A 17,842-nucleotide genomic window follows, 5' to 3' on the forward strand; every position below is an offset into this window, starting at 1 on the left:
TCGAAATGACACCTTTGCTAGAAGAGATAGGAGGACTGGCCGGTCTAGTATGGGAAACCCTGGGTTTGCTAATGACCTGAGAACCGCACAGGCAAGGGTTTCCTAAAAATGATGGGTTTGAAGAAGAATGACAGAATTGGTATGCCTAAAGGAATCGTACATCCCTTTTGACTACCTGTATGAAAGTTACGGTCACAGCAAATCATACCGTACCTACCATGACGAGTTTGCCATCACATCCTTGGGACATATCTATCGTAGGGTATTCATTTTCATGTTTTGCTATCTGGTTTTGATCGTGTTTCCAATGAAGAAAGCGAGAATCCATACTAGGCTGGCTATGGTAACCAAAACCCTAATGGAGGGGATTGGTGGGCAGACATTCAGCATTGTACCCATGATCATTGCAGAATATACCGAGCCTTAGAGAAGTGTCAACAAGGAGCAAGACACTTCGAAGGATGCAATCTACTACTTCAGCTTTGGCTCATGGAACATCTACAAAAGGGCAAATACCAACAAGAAATTCAGCGAAGGGCTTGGGATGACCACATCGCTTTCCACCGTCCAAAGCGAATGAATTACATCCCCGACATGTTCGCTCAGCCTAAGAATGCCAAAGAATGGGTTGAGCTCCTTGATAACCTGACTGAAGGACAAATTCAATGGATGTTCGAGTGGTTTTCGACAGAGGAGTTCATTGCCCGATCCAGAGATGCACCTTTCCTTATACTGATTGGTCTAAGAGGAACATACCCTTACGTCCCTCTTCCAGTTATGAGGCAAGCAGGTAGGAAGCAAGTCATACTCAGGGTCGACAAGATGAGCCATCTTCTAGCTGACTTCCAAAATGATGATAGTCCCCACAAGTGCCAAGCCCAGCACATGTGGAACTGCAAGATCGTAATGGAGAAAGACACCATTGAGCCAGACAGATGTCATGCCGGTTGTACCCCTTTCTTTCTGGTTGGTTGGAAGACAATTGGGCTGGTCTGGCCAAGCCAGGGTTCGTTTAAGGCCACAGAATTATAGATGAAAAGGTCGAGGCACAAGTCAAATACAACCAGCTGTGCAAAAGGAACCGTGAATGCGAGAGCGAACACCGCGAGATACAAGTGTCCAACCAGAAGCTAATTGAGGAATGGAAAGACATGGCTATCAGTTCCAACAAAAGGCTAGGATGCTTAGAGCGAGGCATAGTAGAACTAAAGGGAAAATTTCTCAAAAGGGTTGAAGACTGTCAAAAGGCTGAAGGGACCGAAGGTGGTCATCAAGCCAGAGCATACCTGTTGCTGGGACTTCGCGAATTGGGGAAGCTGTTCGAATGAGCAAAGGATGTCGAGTCTGGGGAAGGTCTTTCTGGGACCAAATAGACAGGAATTTACTTTTTTGCTTTATGAATGTAATAAGGCCAATGGCCATTAGTGACCTTTATTTCTTGCTTATTTAGTGTCGTTCGCCTATTTTTTATCAATAAGATGAGACATTTAGCATTGTAAGTTCTCCAAATCAATTTGTCGCTAGGCCTACCTCGGGCACAAAGAGGTTCCCAAATTAGGACACGCTTTACGTTTATGTGTTTAAATATTACAATACTTTTTTATAATCCTCACTGACTTCATTACCTTTGTTTTTTTTGTTTTCTTTCTTTTTTATTCCCCTCCCCAAGAGATCCAGGCATCATCATCTTATTTCACGAGATCCAGGGGCCCTCCACCCACTCCTCCTCCTAGTCCCTCTAAAGGCAAGAACAAAGGCAAGAATAAAATGGAAGATTTAAACAACATCAGGAAGGAGAACATAGCTGAACAGGTAGAGGTCACCGATGGCTAGGGTGTTCTGGTTCTAATGAGAATGTGTCACAACTTGAACAGAAACTGTTGAAATTCTAGGAAGAGCTCGATCAGGTTCGAAATCTGGAAAACCTATCATTTTCCCTCAACACCCCAGACATCAACTTCCCCAACGCTCAAAACCCCCATACCTTCTCAAAATATCCCAAAACAGCAGAATCATCCCGCACCTCACCATCACGCTACTCTAAAAAAGAACAATGTAACACCTGCCATACCCCAAACAACATTCCACTACTCATCCCGGAACCTCAGAACTCCACAAAGGACCATTTCCACACCCATACACTAGGCCACCGTAACAATCCTATCTACGTGGAGACCATGCCACCACCCAACCCATCTCATACACACCAGAGTCTAATGAAAAGGATCTGCTTATCAGGAACTTGGCCAAGGAACTTAAGAAACTGACCAGCCGGATTCAGGGCGTCGAGGGAAGCAAAGGAATCAAAGGGCTGAACTATGAGGACCTTTGCATACAACCTGATGTCGAACTGCCTGAGGGGTACAAACCTCTTAAGTTCGAAATGTTTGATGGCATGGGTGATCCAAGGGTCCATCTGAGGACCTATTGCGACAAGCTGGTTGGAGTAGGGAAGGATGAAAGGATCCGCATAAAGCTGTTCATGAGGAGTTTGAAAGGAGATGCATTGTCTTGGTACATCAACCAAGATCCCAAGAAATGGTCAAGCTAGGTGAGCATGGCATCTGACTTTATGGACAGATTCAGGTTTAATACAAAGAACGCACCAGATATGTTCTATATCCAGAATCTGAAGAAGAAGCCCACGGAGATATTTTGTGAGTATGCTACTCGTTGGAGGTCCGAAGCTGCTAAGGTCAGACCCGCCTTAGAAGAGGAGCAAATGAACAAGTTCTTTGCCCGGGCCCAGGACCCGCAGTACTACAAGTTCTCCGACATTATCAAATTAGGTGAAAGAATTGAAGGGGGTATTAAAAGTGGCATGGTTACAAATTTCGAAGCCTTACAAGCTACAAATAAGGCTTTACAGTCCGGTGGTGTGTCTAAGAAAAGGGATGTGGGGGCCATGATGGTTGTACAAAGGACCAAGTCCCCCCTCAAGTACCAAACTTACCCAACACCTCTAATCACATACCAGCCAACCCCAAGTTACCAAGCACCCTCATCCTCGCACCAAGCTCCGCCACCAACTTATCAATCATCTCCGCCCCCTACATATCAACCTACTTCACCCAGATACTTCCAACCCGCTCATGTCTACCACACTTATAATTCTCAACCATCCCATTATCAATCACCCCCTGCACGCCAAAACTTCCCTAGACCTCGATCTAATTTTGATCGCAGACCTCCAAAATAATAACCGCCATCACTGAACCCATCGACCAGCTGCATGAGAAGCTCAAAGCTGCTGGTTACGTCACCCCCATCCCTGCTGTAACCCCTAAGACTCCTTCTCAATGGGTTAATCCAAACAAGTCCTGTGCATACCACTCCAGCATGAAAGGGCACACCATCGATGAATGCCGCTTTTTGAAAGACAAGACACAATCTTTGATTGATAACGAGATAATTATGGCAAAGGAACCCGCTCCAAACGTCCGCAACAATCCTCTGCTAGACCATAAGGGTGGAGTTATCCACATAATTGAAGTAGAAGATGACTAGGATCCCGAGGGATCAATCGGGTTAATCGCAGAAGGTGATGACCCGAAGAAACCAACAATTACTCTCAATCCAATCATAGTCCAGATCCAACCGTTTGAGGATGCTGAGGTGAATATGTCTATACCTCTTGAGTTTGAAGCAGCGCCACCCGCAAAGACACCGGTACCAATTGAGGTTGAATTCGTGTCTCCGACAAGTGCACCAGCACCATTTGAGGTTGCAGTCTTGCCACCCAAGGCACATGTTCTATTCGAAGTGAGGATAGCCGTGCCGATCCTAGTGGCGATGTCAACCACGCCACCCTTCTATACAAATGCTATACCCTGGGACTATACAGCCGATGCGAGAAGGAAGGACAAGGTCAAGACTGAAGAAACTATCGCAGCACAGGGTATGACAAGAACTGGTAGAGTCTATACCCCTAAATATCTAGCTGAATCAAGCAAGCAAGCCTCCAATCGGCCACCCCTCATTGAGACAGGTCCGGAGGACCTTTGGAGGAAAGTACAGGCCAAGGAGTATTCGGTCATCTACCAGTTGAACAAGACGCCAACACAAATATCCATTCTCTCTTTGCTGCAAAATTCTGAGACGCACAGGAATGCTTTATTGAAGGTGCTGAATGAAGCGTACGTACCATATAACATCACTAGCGGGGAAATAGATAATATGGTAAAACAAGTGCTGGAAAGCCGTAAGATCACCTTTCATGAGGACGAGCTGCCACCTGAAGGGCTGGGGCACAACAAAGCACTGCACATCACCGTGCAATGCAAAGATTATTTCATCACCAGAATCCTGATCGATGGAGGGTCCAGTCTTAACATTTGTCCGCTGATAACGCTCAAGAAGTTGGGTAAAGGGCTGCATGAGATAAAGGATGGAGCAATCAATGTGAAAGCTTTCGATGGTTCTTAGAGGTCCACCATTGGTGAGATTAGTCTATGCCTGCAGATGGGACCAACCTGGTTCGAGGTCGATTTCCAGGTAATAGATGTACCAGCCTATGGATGCATCAGGCAGTAAAGTTCGAATCGAATCACCAGGAAGTGATCATTCACGGCGACGGTAGCAACCCTATAAACAGTCGCTAGACTATTCCGGCAATCGAGGGAAGAAGGAAGTTGGGTGGCGAAACTTACCACCACGTTGAACGGGTCAATGCTATCGACAAAGATAAATGGTGGGATAGCAAAATTGAGAGCATACTGAGTTGGAGTGGGTACGAGCCTGGCAAAGGGCTCGGCAAGAACCTCCGAGGAATCTCTAAACCCATAAAACTCAAGAAACATGGCACTACCTTCGGTTTGGGATATGAATACACCTGGGAAGAATTCAATTAGCTGGTCGCCACCATGGCGCGGTCCTTACAAACCACTAGAGCAGCCAATACTGCATCTGGAGCAGACCTTCCAATAGGCCGACATTATTTATGGGTCAGATGAAGAAGAAGCACTTGCAGCAGTGAAGAGCTTATTTCTAGAGGACAGTGATATGGACTGTTGCATTATTCTCGAGGAGGAGAGGGAGGAAGGCCCTTCCATACAGGCTGTGAGCAGAGGGGCACATCTCAAGAATTGGACCATCAGGACAACCAAAGCCCGACGAGCCTCGGGGTAGCAAGGCTAAAACAGACATGATTCACTATTTTATTTACTAAATGATTTTCTTTTTGCAATTTTCAATTCCCACAATAAGATCTTCGATGTTCAAAACAATTATTCACTTTATCAAAAGCATTTTTGATTTTTCTTACGAACTAATATTTATTGCTATCGTTTTCTCTCATTACTTTACCTATACAACATTACTATTACTTGTCTTGATGAACCAATGACTGTGACATGCAATGAGACAATGCAACAAACGGACATGGATTCAGAGAAAGATGACATACCTGACGAGATTGTCAAAGAAGTTGAGAATTTTGAGAACAGACCTAAGTCCAACCTGAACGAGACCGAAATTGTCAACCTGGGAGATCCAGAAAACGTTAAGGAAACGCGAATCAACATTCACCTATCGCCATCAGAGAAGGAAGAATACACAGAGTTTCTAAAGGAGTATGAGGACATATTCGCCTGGTCGTATGACGACATGACTGGTCTGAGTGCGTCTATTGTGGCTCACAAACTGCCAACCAATCCAATGTGTCCGCCGATAAAGCAAAAGCTCAGAAAGTTCAAGCCCAATATGAGCTTGAAAATCAAGGAAGAAGTACTGTCATTCGTAGATTGCTTTGCTGACTATCATCAGATCTGGATGAATGAGGAAGATGCTGAGAAAACGGCTTTCATTACGCCATGGGGAATGTACTGTTACAAGATGATGCCATTCGGCCTGAAGAATGCAGGGGCCACCTACATGAGGGCCATGACTACCATCTTCCATGATATGATACACAAGGAGATCGAGGTATATGTGGATAATGTTATTATCAAGTCCAAGAAGGCCACTGACCATATAGAAGATCTGAGGAAGTTCTTCAATAGACTGCGGAAATACAACCTAAAATTAAATCCCGCAAAGTGTGCATTTGGGGTTCCTGCAGGGAAATTGTTTGGGTTTATTGTGAGCTGCCGAGGAATAGAACTGGATCCATCGAAGGTCAAATCCATTCTACCACCGCCAAGGAACAAGAAAGATGTGATGAGTTTCTTGGGAAGGCTTGACTACATCAGCCGATTCATAGCACACTCTACAGTTATCTATGAGCCAATATTCAAGATGTTAAAGAAGGACACCACCACCAAATGGACCGATGACTGCCAAAAGGCCTTCGACAAAATCAAGGAGTACCTATCAACACCACCAGTCTTAGTCCCACCTGAGCCAGGTAGACCCTTATTGCTCTACCTTGCAGTGTTAGATGGAGCTTTCGACTGCGTTCTGGGGCAGCATGATGAAACAGGAAGGAAGGAGCAAGCCATTTATTATCTCAGCAAGAAGTTCACCCCGTACGAGGCCAAGTCTTCTCTATTGGAACGCACCTGTTGTGCTTTGACTTGGGTAGCTCAGAAGCTGAGACATTACTTCTGCGCCTATACCACATATCTGATATCGAGAATGGATCCCTTGAAGTACATCTTTCAGAAGCCCATGCCCACCGGCAAGCTAGCCAAGTGGCAAATCCTGTTGAGTGAGTTCGACATTGTTTACGTAACTCAGAAAGCGGTCAAGGGACAGGCACTGGCAGACCACCTTGCTGAAAACCCCGTGGATGGAGAATACGAACCCCTGAAAACATATTTTCCTGATGAAGAGGTATCATTCATAGGAGAAGACATTGCGGAATCCTATGACGGTTGGAGAATGTTCTTCGATGGAGCAGCAAACTTCAAAGGAGTTGGCATTGGAGCATTCCAAATATCAAAAACCGGTCAGCATTACTCGGTGTCTGCCAGACTCAGGTTCCCCTGCACCAACAATATGGCCAAGTATGAAGCCTGCATCTCAGGACTCAAAATGGCCCTTGACATGAACGTTCAAGAGCTGCTAGTGATTGGAGATTCAGACTTACTTATACATCAGGTACAAGGAGAATGGGCAACCAAGAACTCCAAGATACTCCCGTATCTGCACCACGTACAGGAATTAAGAAAGAGGTTCACGAAGACGGAATTCCAACATGTTCCCATAATCCAGAATGAGTTCGCCGATGCATTGGCTACCCTATCATCTATGATACAACATCCAGATAAGAATTTCATTGATCCCATTCCGGTGAAAATCTATAATCAGCCAGCTTACTGTGCCCATGTTGAAGAAGAAGCAGACAGAAAGCCTTGGTTTCATGATATCAAGGAATATTTGGCGAAAGGAGAGTACCTAGAACTTGCAAATCCTACTCAGAAATGCACACTTCGGAGATTGTCCAACAACTTCTTTCACAGCGGAGGAATCCTGTATAAGAGGACTCCCGATTTAGGATTGTTAAGATGTGTCGACGCAAAGGAAGCATCCAATCTACTAGAGGAAATTCATGTTGGGACCTGCGGTCCACATATGAACGGTTTTGTCTTAGCAAAGAAGATACTCTGGGCGGGTTACTTTTGGATGACTATGGAAACGGACTGCATCCAGTATGTTCGAAAATGCCACCGCTGTCAGATACATGCAGACATGATAAAGGTACTTCCAAACGAGCTTAACACAACAACCTCACCGTGGCCCTTCGCCGCCTGGGGAATGGAAGTTATTGGACTAATCGAGCCTGCCGCTTCCAATGGACATAGGTTCATCCTAGTAGCCATCGACTATTTCACCAAATGGGTTGAAGCAGCATCTTACAAAGCAGTGACTAAGAAAGTCGTGGCAGACTTTGTTCGCGACCGCATTGTTTGTCGATTTAGAATTCCAGAGTCAATCATTACGGATAATGGCTCCAAACTCAACAACGACTTGATGAAAGCTATGTGCGAAACTTTCAAGATCAAACACAAGAATTCCACAGCCTACATACCTCAGATGAATGGAGCTGTAGAAGGCGCCAACAAGAATATCAAGAAGATATTGAGGAAAATGATAGAGAAGCATACACAGTGGCACGAAAAGTTATCATTTGCTCTATTGGGGTATCGCACCACAGTCCGCACATCAACTGGGGCAACCCCCTATATGCTGGTTTATGGTACGGAAGCTGTCATTCCTGCTGAGGCAGAAGTTCCTTCCCTAAGGATCATACAAGAAGCTGAGCTCGACGACGCAGAATGGGTAAAAAGTCGTTATGAGCAACTAGCCCTTATAGACGGAAAGAGAATGAATGCAGTCTGCCATGGTCAACTCTATCGGAACAGAATGTCCAGAGCCTTCAACAAAAGAGTTAAGCCAAGACAGTTCACACCGGGGCAGCTAGTGTTGAAGAAAATTTTTCCGCATCAAGATGAAGCCAAAGGGAAGTTCTCTCCCAACTGGCAGGGTCCATACTTGGTTCATCGGGTTTTGACAGGAGGAGCCCTCATACTTGCAGAAATGGACGGAGAAGTCTGGCCAAAGCCGATCAATTCATATGCAGTCAAGCGTTACTATGTGTAATCTTTATACTTTCCTTGTATGATGTAAATTGAACTACGCTTGACCTAATTCCCGTTTAAGAGGGGATATGTAGGCAGCCCTATGGGTTCGGTCACAATTCAATAAAAAATTTCATTTCCCCCGCAATTGGAAACTGGGGCAGAATTTTGAGGAGGATCCTCAAAATTCTGAAGTGATTTCAGCCGATCGCCGCACGAGCAACAGTAAAAAAACGTCAACCCATCAAACTGGGGCAGAATTTTGAGGAGGACCCTCAAAATTCTGTAGCAAGAGAGGTTGCAATGTCCTGAACTACGTCACAGTCGTCGGTTCATCTAAAAGCTTTTTTTTATTATACATTTATGTCATACTTTTACAAAATCGTGCACGTTTATTATTGAAACTGCTTTGTTTAGCAACGCTACCCTAATGATACAGACGGTGTCACCAGATCAAAGCCGAACGAGTCAAGCAAAGCCAGTGGGATACGAACTAACCTCCCTCTTTACAAAACTCACGTTTTTTCTTTGGATGCAGGCACTAGGATTGCGAAATCCTTAAACATACTGTACGTCCAGGGAACAAACATTGTTCTCAGAACCGTTGCACTTGCCAACATTTGCTATCAGCACACACCAGTAATGCTCTGAGTCACAATGCTCCCAATAATCACAATGCCGCAATCTGCTATCAGCTAAGAAAACTCTACTATTATTTGTTATTTTATTTCTTGCATAAGGCTACCATTCTGCCTTCCGAAACTAAACGCTGTCTCCATCTGCATTTGCATTGCATAAGGCTACCATTCTGCCTTCCGAGACTAAACGCTATTTCCATCTGCATTTGCATTGCATAAGGCTACCATTCTGCCTTCCAACTTGCATAAGGCTACCATTCTGTCTTCCGAGACTAAACGCTGTCTCCATCTGCATTTGCATTGCATAAGGCTACCATTCTGCCTTCCAACTTGCATAAGGCTACCATTCTGCCTTCCGAGACTAAACACTGTCTCCATCTGCATTTGCATTGCATAAGGCTACCATTATGCCTTCCAACTTGCATAAGGCTACCATTCTGCCTTCCGAGACTAAAAGTTGTCTCCATCTGCATTTGCATTGCATAAGGCTACCATTCTGCCTTCCAACTTGCATATGGCTACCATTCTGCCTTCCGAGACTAAACGCTGTCTCTATCTGCATTTGCATTGCATAAGGCTACCATTTTGCCTTCCAACTTGCATAAGGCTACCATTCTGCCTTCCGAGACTAAACGCTGTCTCTATCTGCATTTGCATTGCATAAGGCTACCATTTTGCCTTCCAACTTGCATAAGGCTACCATTCTGCCTTCCGAGACTAAACGCTATCTCCATCTGCATTTGCATTGCATAAGGCTACTATTCTGCCTTCCAATTTGCATAAGGCTACCATTCTGCCTTTCGAGGTTAAGCTCTACCTCCATCTGCATTCGCATCTTTGCATAAGGCTACTCTCCTGCCCTTCAAGGCTAAGCTCTGCCTCCAATTTTCTTCGAAACTAAGCGCTATCTCAAGCACTATTTATCTCGCTTCTTTTACGGGCTATGCTATGCCCGTAAATTCGCAAGACTAAGCTCTGTCTTGTCCGCATCATACTACTGCATCCTTCATGGGCTGAAATATCGCCAACTCATCCGAAGGCGTCATCGTTCGAAGGCACCATCTTCATAGCCCGAGAACACCATGTCATGGCCTGCGGATCTCTTTCGATCTTTTGCATATCATTATTCAAAGGCGTCATGGTTCGGAGGCACCATCCTCATAGCCCGAGAATATCATTTCATGGCCTGTGAATCCTACACCAAACAACCCATGGCCCAGGACATCATGGTCTGAGGGCGCCATTCCTAACCGTCCAAAGACAGCATTCATGGTCTGACGGGAATTTGCATCATGTTTAAATTTGTGCACAGTATATGCTTGTATCGTTTATTGGCAGGTAACCCAGTGAGCAATGGCTATCCCATCAGGAGCGATCCCACTCTAGTTTCCCAGCCATATCAAATCTCACCATTCCCGCAAACCGTTCACTCCCCGGCCCTAGATGTTGCGTCCACTCTTGAAATAACTTCACTAGTATACTTCGCCGATGAATCTAGAACTACACATAGCCTGATTCCTGTAGAACCAGGGGTATGTAGGCAGCTCAGAAACCAGGGTGCGGCCTAATCTCTCAAACCATTTCGCTTGGTCAAAATTGGCCATTATTTCTTTACCCGAAAATTCTTTCATCCTTCTCGGGTAAAGAAGGGCAGCTGTTGATACCCAATTTTTTCCTATATATTTTAAATATGCAAAATACCTTCAAAATAGCATATATATGCATATATAAGCATGCCCAAGGTTTTTATTATTTTTCCCATAATTTTAAGAGTTTAAATTGATTTATTTTCTCCCTTTTTATCCATAAAATCCCCAATAATTATTTCTGATATTATTGTTTTGATAATTCATCTACTGGATTTCTATATTTATGCCAAAATATGGCTAAGGTAATTTTTATATATTTTTATTATTACATTTAGTATTTTTTAAAGCTAAATTGTACATAATTGCAATATTAGTCCTTTTAAGATTTAATTATGTTCTATATGCATAAAATTGGACCCTGTATTTTTAAAATTGTTAATTATGTATTTTAAATTATTTTGGCACCCTAAGTTATTTTCCAGAAATTACCCATTATTTTTTATAAATTAAACGGGGGAAATTGGCTATTTAAATAACAGCCAAATTTGGTAATCAATTATAGCCAAAATTGGACCCCTTTCCAGCCTAATTTCATACCCAAATCACCTGACCCATATCCTATTAACCCTTATCTAGACCCGGAACCCATCTACCCTTTTAAATCTCGACCGTTGATCTCCCAGATCAACGGTCCAAATGCACCCTAAGGCTGTATTGTGGGCCGGGCCCAACCCGGGACCGCGTGCCAAACGGGCCAGTTCAAATGGGCCGGTCTCTAGCGGTCTAAAAGCCCATAGTGGGCCGGTCCTTACCAAAAAGCCCGCGAGCCCGGGACCGTTTAGCCCGGGACCGGCAGGCGGGCCTGGGCCGGTTCAACCGGGCCAAATGGCTATTTTAAATTTTTTTTTTTAAAAAGGGCCAACGGTCAGAATTTTAAAATGTAGCCGTTGGCCTGCATTTTTAGCCGTTTGGCACTTTCAAAAATAGCCATTTGGCCCCCAAACTTTGTTTTAACCCAAAATTTTTTATAATTACACTTTTCCCTATTCTCAAATATAAATACCCCCTCATTCTTTCATTTTTACTCACAAATTCATCAATCTCTCTCAATCTCTCTCTAATTTTCTTCTATAATTGCTTACTTTATTATTGCAATTTCGTGAAAAATTGTGAAGGTGAATTGAAGTATTCAAGTCTTCAACGATATTCAACTTTCAAGAAGTTGTTCGTCAATTCGGTAAACTCGTTCCAACTCTTAAGTTTTAATATTATAATTTTGTTTGTTTTAGTTTGTATAATTATAATTAATACGATATTTTCTTTGAAACAAATGTTTGGTGGTAAGGAAAAATCTAAAATTGGTGAATCTAGTCGCCAAGTTTGTATAATTATAATTAATATGGCATTTCTAAAAGAAATGCGGGCCAAAAAGCACTTAGTTCTTGGACGGAGTTCTGGGGTTTGATGTTCGGTAAATGCATATATTTAACCATTGTTGCCTCATTCTAGCACTTTTTAATCGTCTTTTGAGTATTAATTATATTACTTTATGCTTAATATTATATTTTAACTGTGTAGGATTAAAGCAGGGTGAAGGTGAAGAGATTTGAAGCAAAATTGAATAAAACGCGGAAATAAAAGAAAGGAAAATAAAAAAATTTAATTTAGGGGGACAAAGGGGGACACCCTTTGGGTTTTGTCCCCCAAATGCAAGACAAAAAAAAGAGAGGAAGATTACATTGTTGAAGTGAAATTGAAAAAACGTTACTGTTTTGTGCGCCAGGGCCAGCGCCTAGCGTTGCCCTGGACGCTTGAAACGGAGACTTTTCCTATTTCGCCTGGGACAAGGTTATTTCAGTCCTACATGGTCCTAACTTGTATAAAAATGGTCCTAAACCTATTTTGGAAGGGGAGGACGTTTTTGAGAGGAAAACACAAGCACGGAGCCGCCGTGGAGGTCGGGTTTAATCTTTTCTTCCACCAACTTAGTCTTTTTATGTTTCTTTGTATGATTTGTTGTTTTGCTACCATGTCTATGTGGAGCTAAACTTCACGTTCTAGGGTTGTGGTTCTTTCATGACTATTGTTATTCGGATATTGATTTTGATTTCTTAGTTTATCATATTGGTTTATTTATTCAATCCTGCACTTAATTATTTGATTGCTTGATCACCAATTGAATACTATCCATGAATCTAGAGTTGAACTTGAAAGTGAGAATTCTAGATTGCATATAGGATTGAATAGAGCAAGTTCTTCAACCTGGGCATCGGGGAACGGATTCGCGGTTAGGATAGACATATACCTAATTGCCTTGCTTGGTTGATTTACAGGAATTATAAATGCGCTCTTGTTGATTCTAGCTCCATAGACATATAGGCGTTAGGTTAGCTTGAATAGGCGAGTAAGAACTCGACAGATTCTTATGAGCAATATTAACCCTGTCAACCAATAAACGAGATAAATTAGTTAGTCAATTCAATTGAAGAATACAATAGGAATGTTAGATAGCCCATAATCCTAGATTGTTTTCATTACATTGATATCATAAATATCTACTCTTTCTCTCTGTTAAAAGTTGATTATTTATATTCTTTATTTAATTAGTTTAGAACCAAATACTTCTAGGTTTAATTCTTGTTTAGATAATTAGGATAGTCTAATTTAGTTAATAGTTAATCACAAGTCCTCGTGGGTTCGACATCCGACTTTTAGTCACTTTATTACTTGACAACCGCGTATACTTGCGTGTGCGTTTGGCCGCAACAAGTTTTTGGCGTCGTTGCCGGGGAATTAGAAATTAGCTGTTTTTCTAGATTAGACTTTTAATTTTGTCCTATTTTTTTGTATATATTTTTATTTTTATAACTATTTGACTTTTCTCTTAGTGTGTTTCTAGTTCTCTCAACATGACATTTGGGGATTAAATATCCAAAGGTAATGTTATTGATGACGACGCTTGGTTGACAGCAGACTTTTATGGCCCGTCTTTTTTGGGCTTGTCATGGCCTGAACTCCGGGAGGTCTGAATTTGAATATGGGATTAAGGGTTGGTATTGGGAAGAATATTCACGATTAAGGGAATATGAGGAACGACGTTGTCTTATAACAACGTTGGTAAATGATTGGTCTAAGGAGAGAGATGAACTTGCACATAAAATTGATAATTTTGGCTTGGTTGTACATAACTTAGATGCAGATTTGAGTGCAAAGGTTGATGCGTTTAACACCCAACAATTTAATATTGAGTTGTGTGAAGCTGAAAAAAATCTTCTAGACCAAATTGAGGAGTTAAAACGAGAATACCAATCACTAGACCATATTTTTCTTGAGGATGCCAATATTGAGAAGAGTGCTCTAGAGTCATGTGAGGGAGTAGATAACATTACTTTGGGAGACTTGAGTGTGTGTAAATATGGGGATGCAAATAGTAGTAAAATTCATGAGTTAAGGCGCATTAGACCTCATTCCAATCATTTTTCCACATTGTGTTTAGAGAGTGAGATATTAATCAAGCCATCTGAGCCAATGGAGGAGTCAAAAGGTGAGGATGAGAGTGCCTATATTCTTGAATTTGTTGTGCCAAAAAGCAAAAATTACATTCCTCATCTAAAGGCCTTGAAGTGCAGAGTGAAAAAATTATTACTTGGCCTGGTTATCATTGTAGCCCCACCAATGGAGCATAACCGCGGACTGGATGCCATGTTAGGGGTACAATTCATAAGTTCAAGGTGGAGGCAAAAAGTGATTTACGTCGTGTCGCGACGTTAAATGAGGCGCTTATTGGGAGGCAACCCGGCTTTACTACTTTCTTTTATTTTTGTTTATTTAATTTATTTTTATTATTTTGTAGTATTATTTTTGTGTTTTGTAGGAGTAGGAGCATGGAGTCAAAGCCAATAGGCATGTGCAAAAGCATGCAGGTGGCTGAAACTAAGTGTGAGGTACCCGCACAAGGGATCATACCTGGGAGAAGTCTGAGTATCCCGTGAGCTACTAATTCTTCGGCCTTTGGCCTACCAGGGAGTTTCTTTTACCCTCTTGTTATTTTTAGTGCATTGAGGATATTGCACAATTCTAAGTGTGGGGTGAGGAGATTGTCTGAGTGATTTTCTATGCTATCCTAGATTTGTTGTAGTACTTTTTCTTAGTGTAGTTATTTGTGTTAAAAAATAAAATTAAAAAAAAAAGAAAAAAATGAAAAAAGAATTTTTTTTTAGAAAATTGGGACTTTTTCCGATGATGGATTTTGTGGACAGGCTTCTTGAGGGATTAAGGTCCAATAAAAAAAATCAAAAATATTTTATTTTTGTTTCTAGTTAGTTTTAGTTAGATAATAATCCCCCTTGGTTTTTCTTTGTGCATCGGTTCTTTTCCTGGGGATGTAGCTTGAACCGGGTAAATTTTTTTATTTTTAGGATTAGATTTTTTTAGGACTAGTAAAAGAGGGAGAAGAAAAAAAACACTTTCGTTACTTGTTTGATACTAGCATATTTAGGCCTAAGCTTGAGTCGTACTTTCCTCTGAGTGCTTGAGTAATGAATAAAATAGCAGACTTTCTGACACCCAAGCTCAGGGTTGTGACTCTGTATATAACTTATTCTTATTTTGTGGTTCGCGATGATCCTGTCTGTCTTAGAGTGGAATTGATCCATCTTGATTGATACTTGTGCCATGAGGGGTGATGATTTCTTACATATATTCCATGTTTTGCATCTTAGTCTAGAACTTGCCCTGCATGTTATTGAAGCGAAATAAAAGTGTTGCTCTGTTTAGAAGATGATAATTGGTTTTCTTTGGTATGTCTTGTGAATTTTAGCCTTTTCAGATATTGTACCACTAGTTAGCCCTTTGTGCATGTAGCCTTTTGTTTGGAAGCCGTATTTTTGCCTTGATCCTTTTGTTGAATCCCTAGTTTTTAGACCCTGCTTCCTTGAGCACTGTTGCTTAGACTGCGATATTAATTGATAAATTTGAAGAAAGGGATGGTTAAGTGAAAAATGGTGACCAATGATAGCTGAAAGGTGATGAAAAGGCCTTCTTGAAAAGAATGTGACATGAAAAAGAAAAGGAAAAAAAGGGGAGTGAAAAAAATTGCTTTGAATTTTTTTTGAAACGTTCTTGATATGAGGGAAATACTTGTGAAACAATAAATGAAGAGAGGGCTGAAAAATAAAGTGAAGAGTAGAAAATAATAGGCGATGAAGTCAAAGTGCAAAGTGCTTAGGGAAGTGTAAGTCACTACTATATAATTCTTCTACCCGTCCCCTAGCCAACATTACAACTCGTTAAAGTCCTATTTGATTCTATTTGAGCATACTTAATTAGTGGAGATGTACATAATGGGCAAGCCTATGGTTCTTCGTGCATACATGTGAATTCGTTGTGAGTGCGAGAGTTGTTCTTTGATGTGATGTCCTTCAATTATATTCATTCTTTGATTTGAGTATATGGACTATTTATTCTGGTGAGGGTACTTGTTTCATGATAGATAGGTGATGTTATTAGCTTCTTTGACAGAGTAGGTGAGCGAGCTTAAATTTTGTAAGTCAGAGTCCGTCTCTGAGGTTAGGAGGTTAGAATTTTATTGTTTGTTTGTGACTTGTATATCTTGCACGATGACGAGGAAGTGTATATATGATGGTTTGAGTTGCTATAGGGCCTAATTGTTAGTACCTACCAAAGTGGTGGTGTTTCTAGGCTTGATTTATTGAGAGTGATTTTAATGCTTACTCGAGGACGAGCAAGAGTCTAAGTGTGGGGTGTTGATGTTCGGTCAAAATGCATATATTTAACCATTGTTGCCTCATATTCTAGCACTTTTTAATCGTCTTTTGAGTATTAATTATATTACTTTATGCTTAATATTATATTTTAGCTGTGTAGGATTAAAGCAGGGTGAAGGTGAAGAGATTTGAAGCAAAATTGAATAAAACGCGGAAATAAAAGAAAGGAAAATAAAAAAATTTAATTTAGGGAGACAAAGGGGGACACCCTTTGGGTTTTGTCCCCCAAATGCAAGACAAAAAGAAGAGAGGAGGAATTACATTGTTGAAGTGAAATTGAAAAAACGTTACTGTTTTGTGCGCCAGGGCCAGCGCCTAGCGTTGCCCTAGACGCTTGAAATGGAGACTTTTCCTATTTCGCCTGGGACAAGGTTATTTCAGTCCTACATGGTCTTAACTTGTATAAAAATGGTCCTAAACCTATTTTGGAAGGGGAGGACATTTTTGAAAGGAAAACACAAGCACAGAGCCGCCGTGGAGGCCGGGTTTCATCTTTTCTTCCACCAACTTAGTCTTTTTATGTTTCTTTGTATGATTTGTTGTTTTGCTACCATGTCTATGTGGAGCTAAACTTCACGTTCTAGGGTTGTGGTTCTTTTATGACTATTGTTATTCGGATATTGATTTTGATTTCTTAGTTTATCATATTGGTTTATTTATTCAATCCTGCACTTAATTATTTGATTGCTTGATCACCAATTGAATACTATCCACGAATCTAGAGTTGAACTCGAAAGTGGGAATTCTAGATTGCGTATAGGATTGAATAGAGCAAGTTCTTGAAACTGGACATCGGGGAACGAATTCGTGGTTAGGATAGACATATACCTAATTGCCTTGCTTGGTTGATTTACAGGAATTATAAATGCGTTCTTGTTGATTCTAACTCCATAGACATATAGGCGTTTGGTTAGCTTGAATAGGCGAGTAAGAACTCGATAGATTCTTATGAGCAATATTAACCCTGTCAACCAATAAACGAGATAAATTAGTTAGTCAATTCAATTGAAGAATACAATAGGAATGTTAGATAACCCATAATCCTAGATTGTTTTTATTACATTGATATCATAAATATATGCTCTTTCTCTCTGTTAAAAGTTCATTATTTATATTCTTTATTTAATTAGTTTAGAACCAAATACTTCTAGGTTTAATTCTTGTTTAGATAATTAGGATAGTCTAATTAGTTAATACTTAATCACAAGTCCTCGTGGGTTCGACATCCGACTTTTAGTCACTTTATTACTTGACGACCGCGTATACTTGCGTGTGCGTTTGGCTGCAACAGGGTTCTCAAGGTGATAATA

This window comes from Nicotiana attenuata, chromosome 8 (genome assembly GCF_001879085.1).
Source record: "Nicotiana attenuata strain UT chromosome 8, NIATTr2, whole genome shotgun sequence".
Classification (NCBI taxonomy): Eukaryota; Viridiplantae; Streptophyta; class Magnoliopsida; order Solanales; family Solanaceae; genus Nicotiana; species Nicotiana attenuata.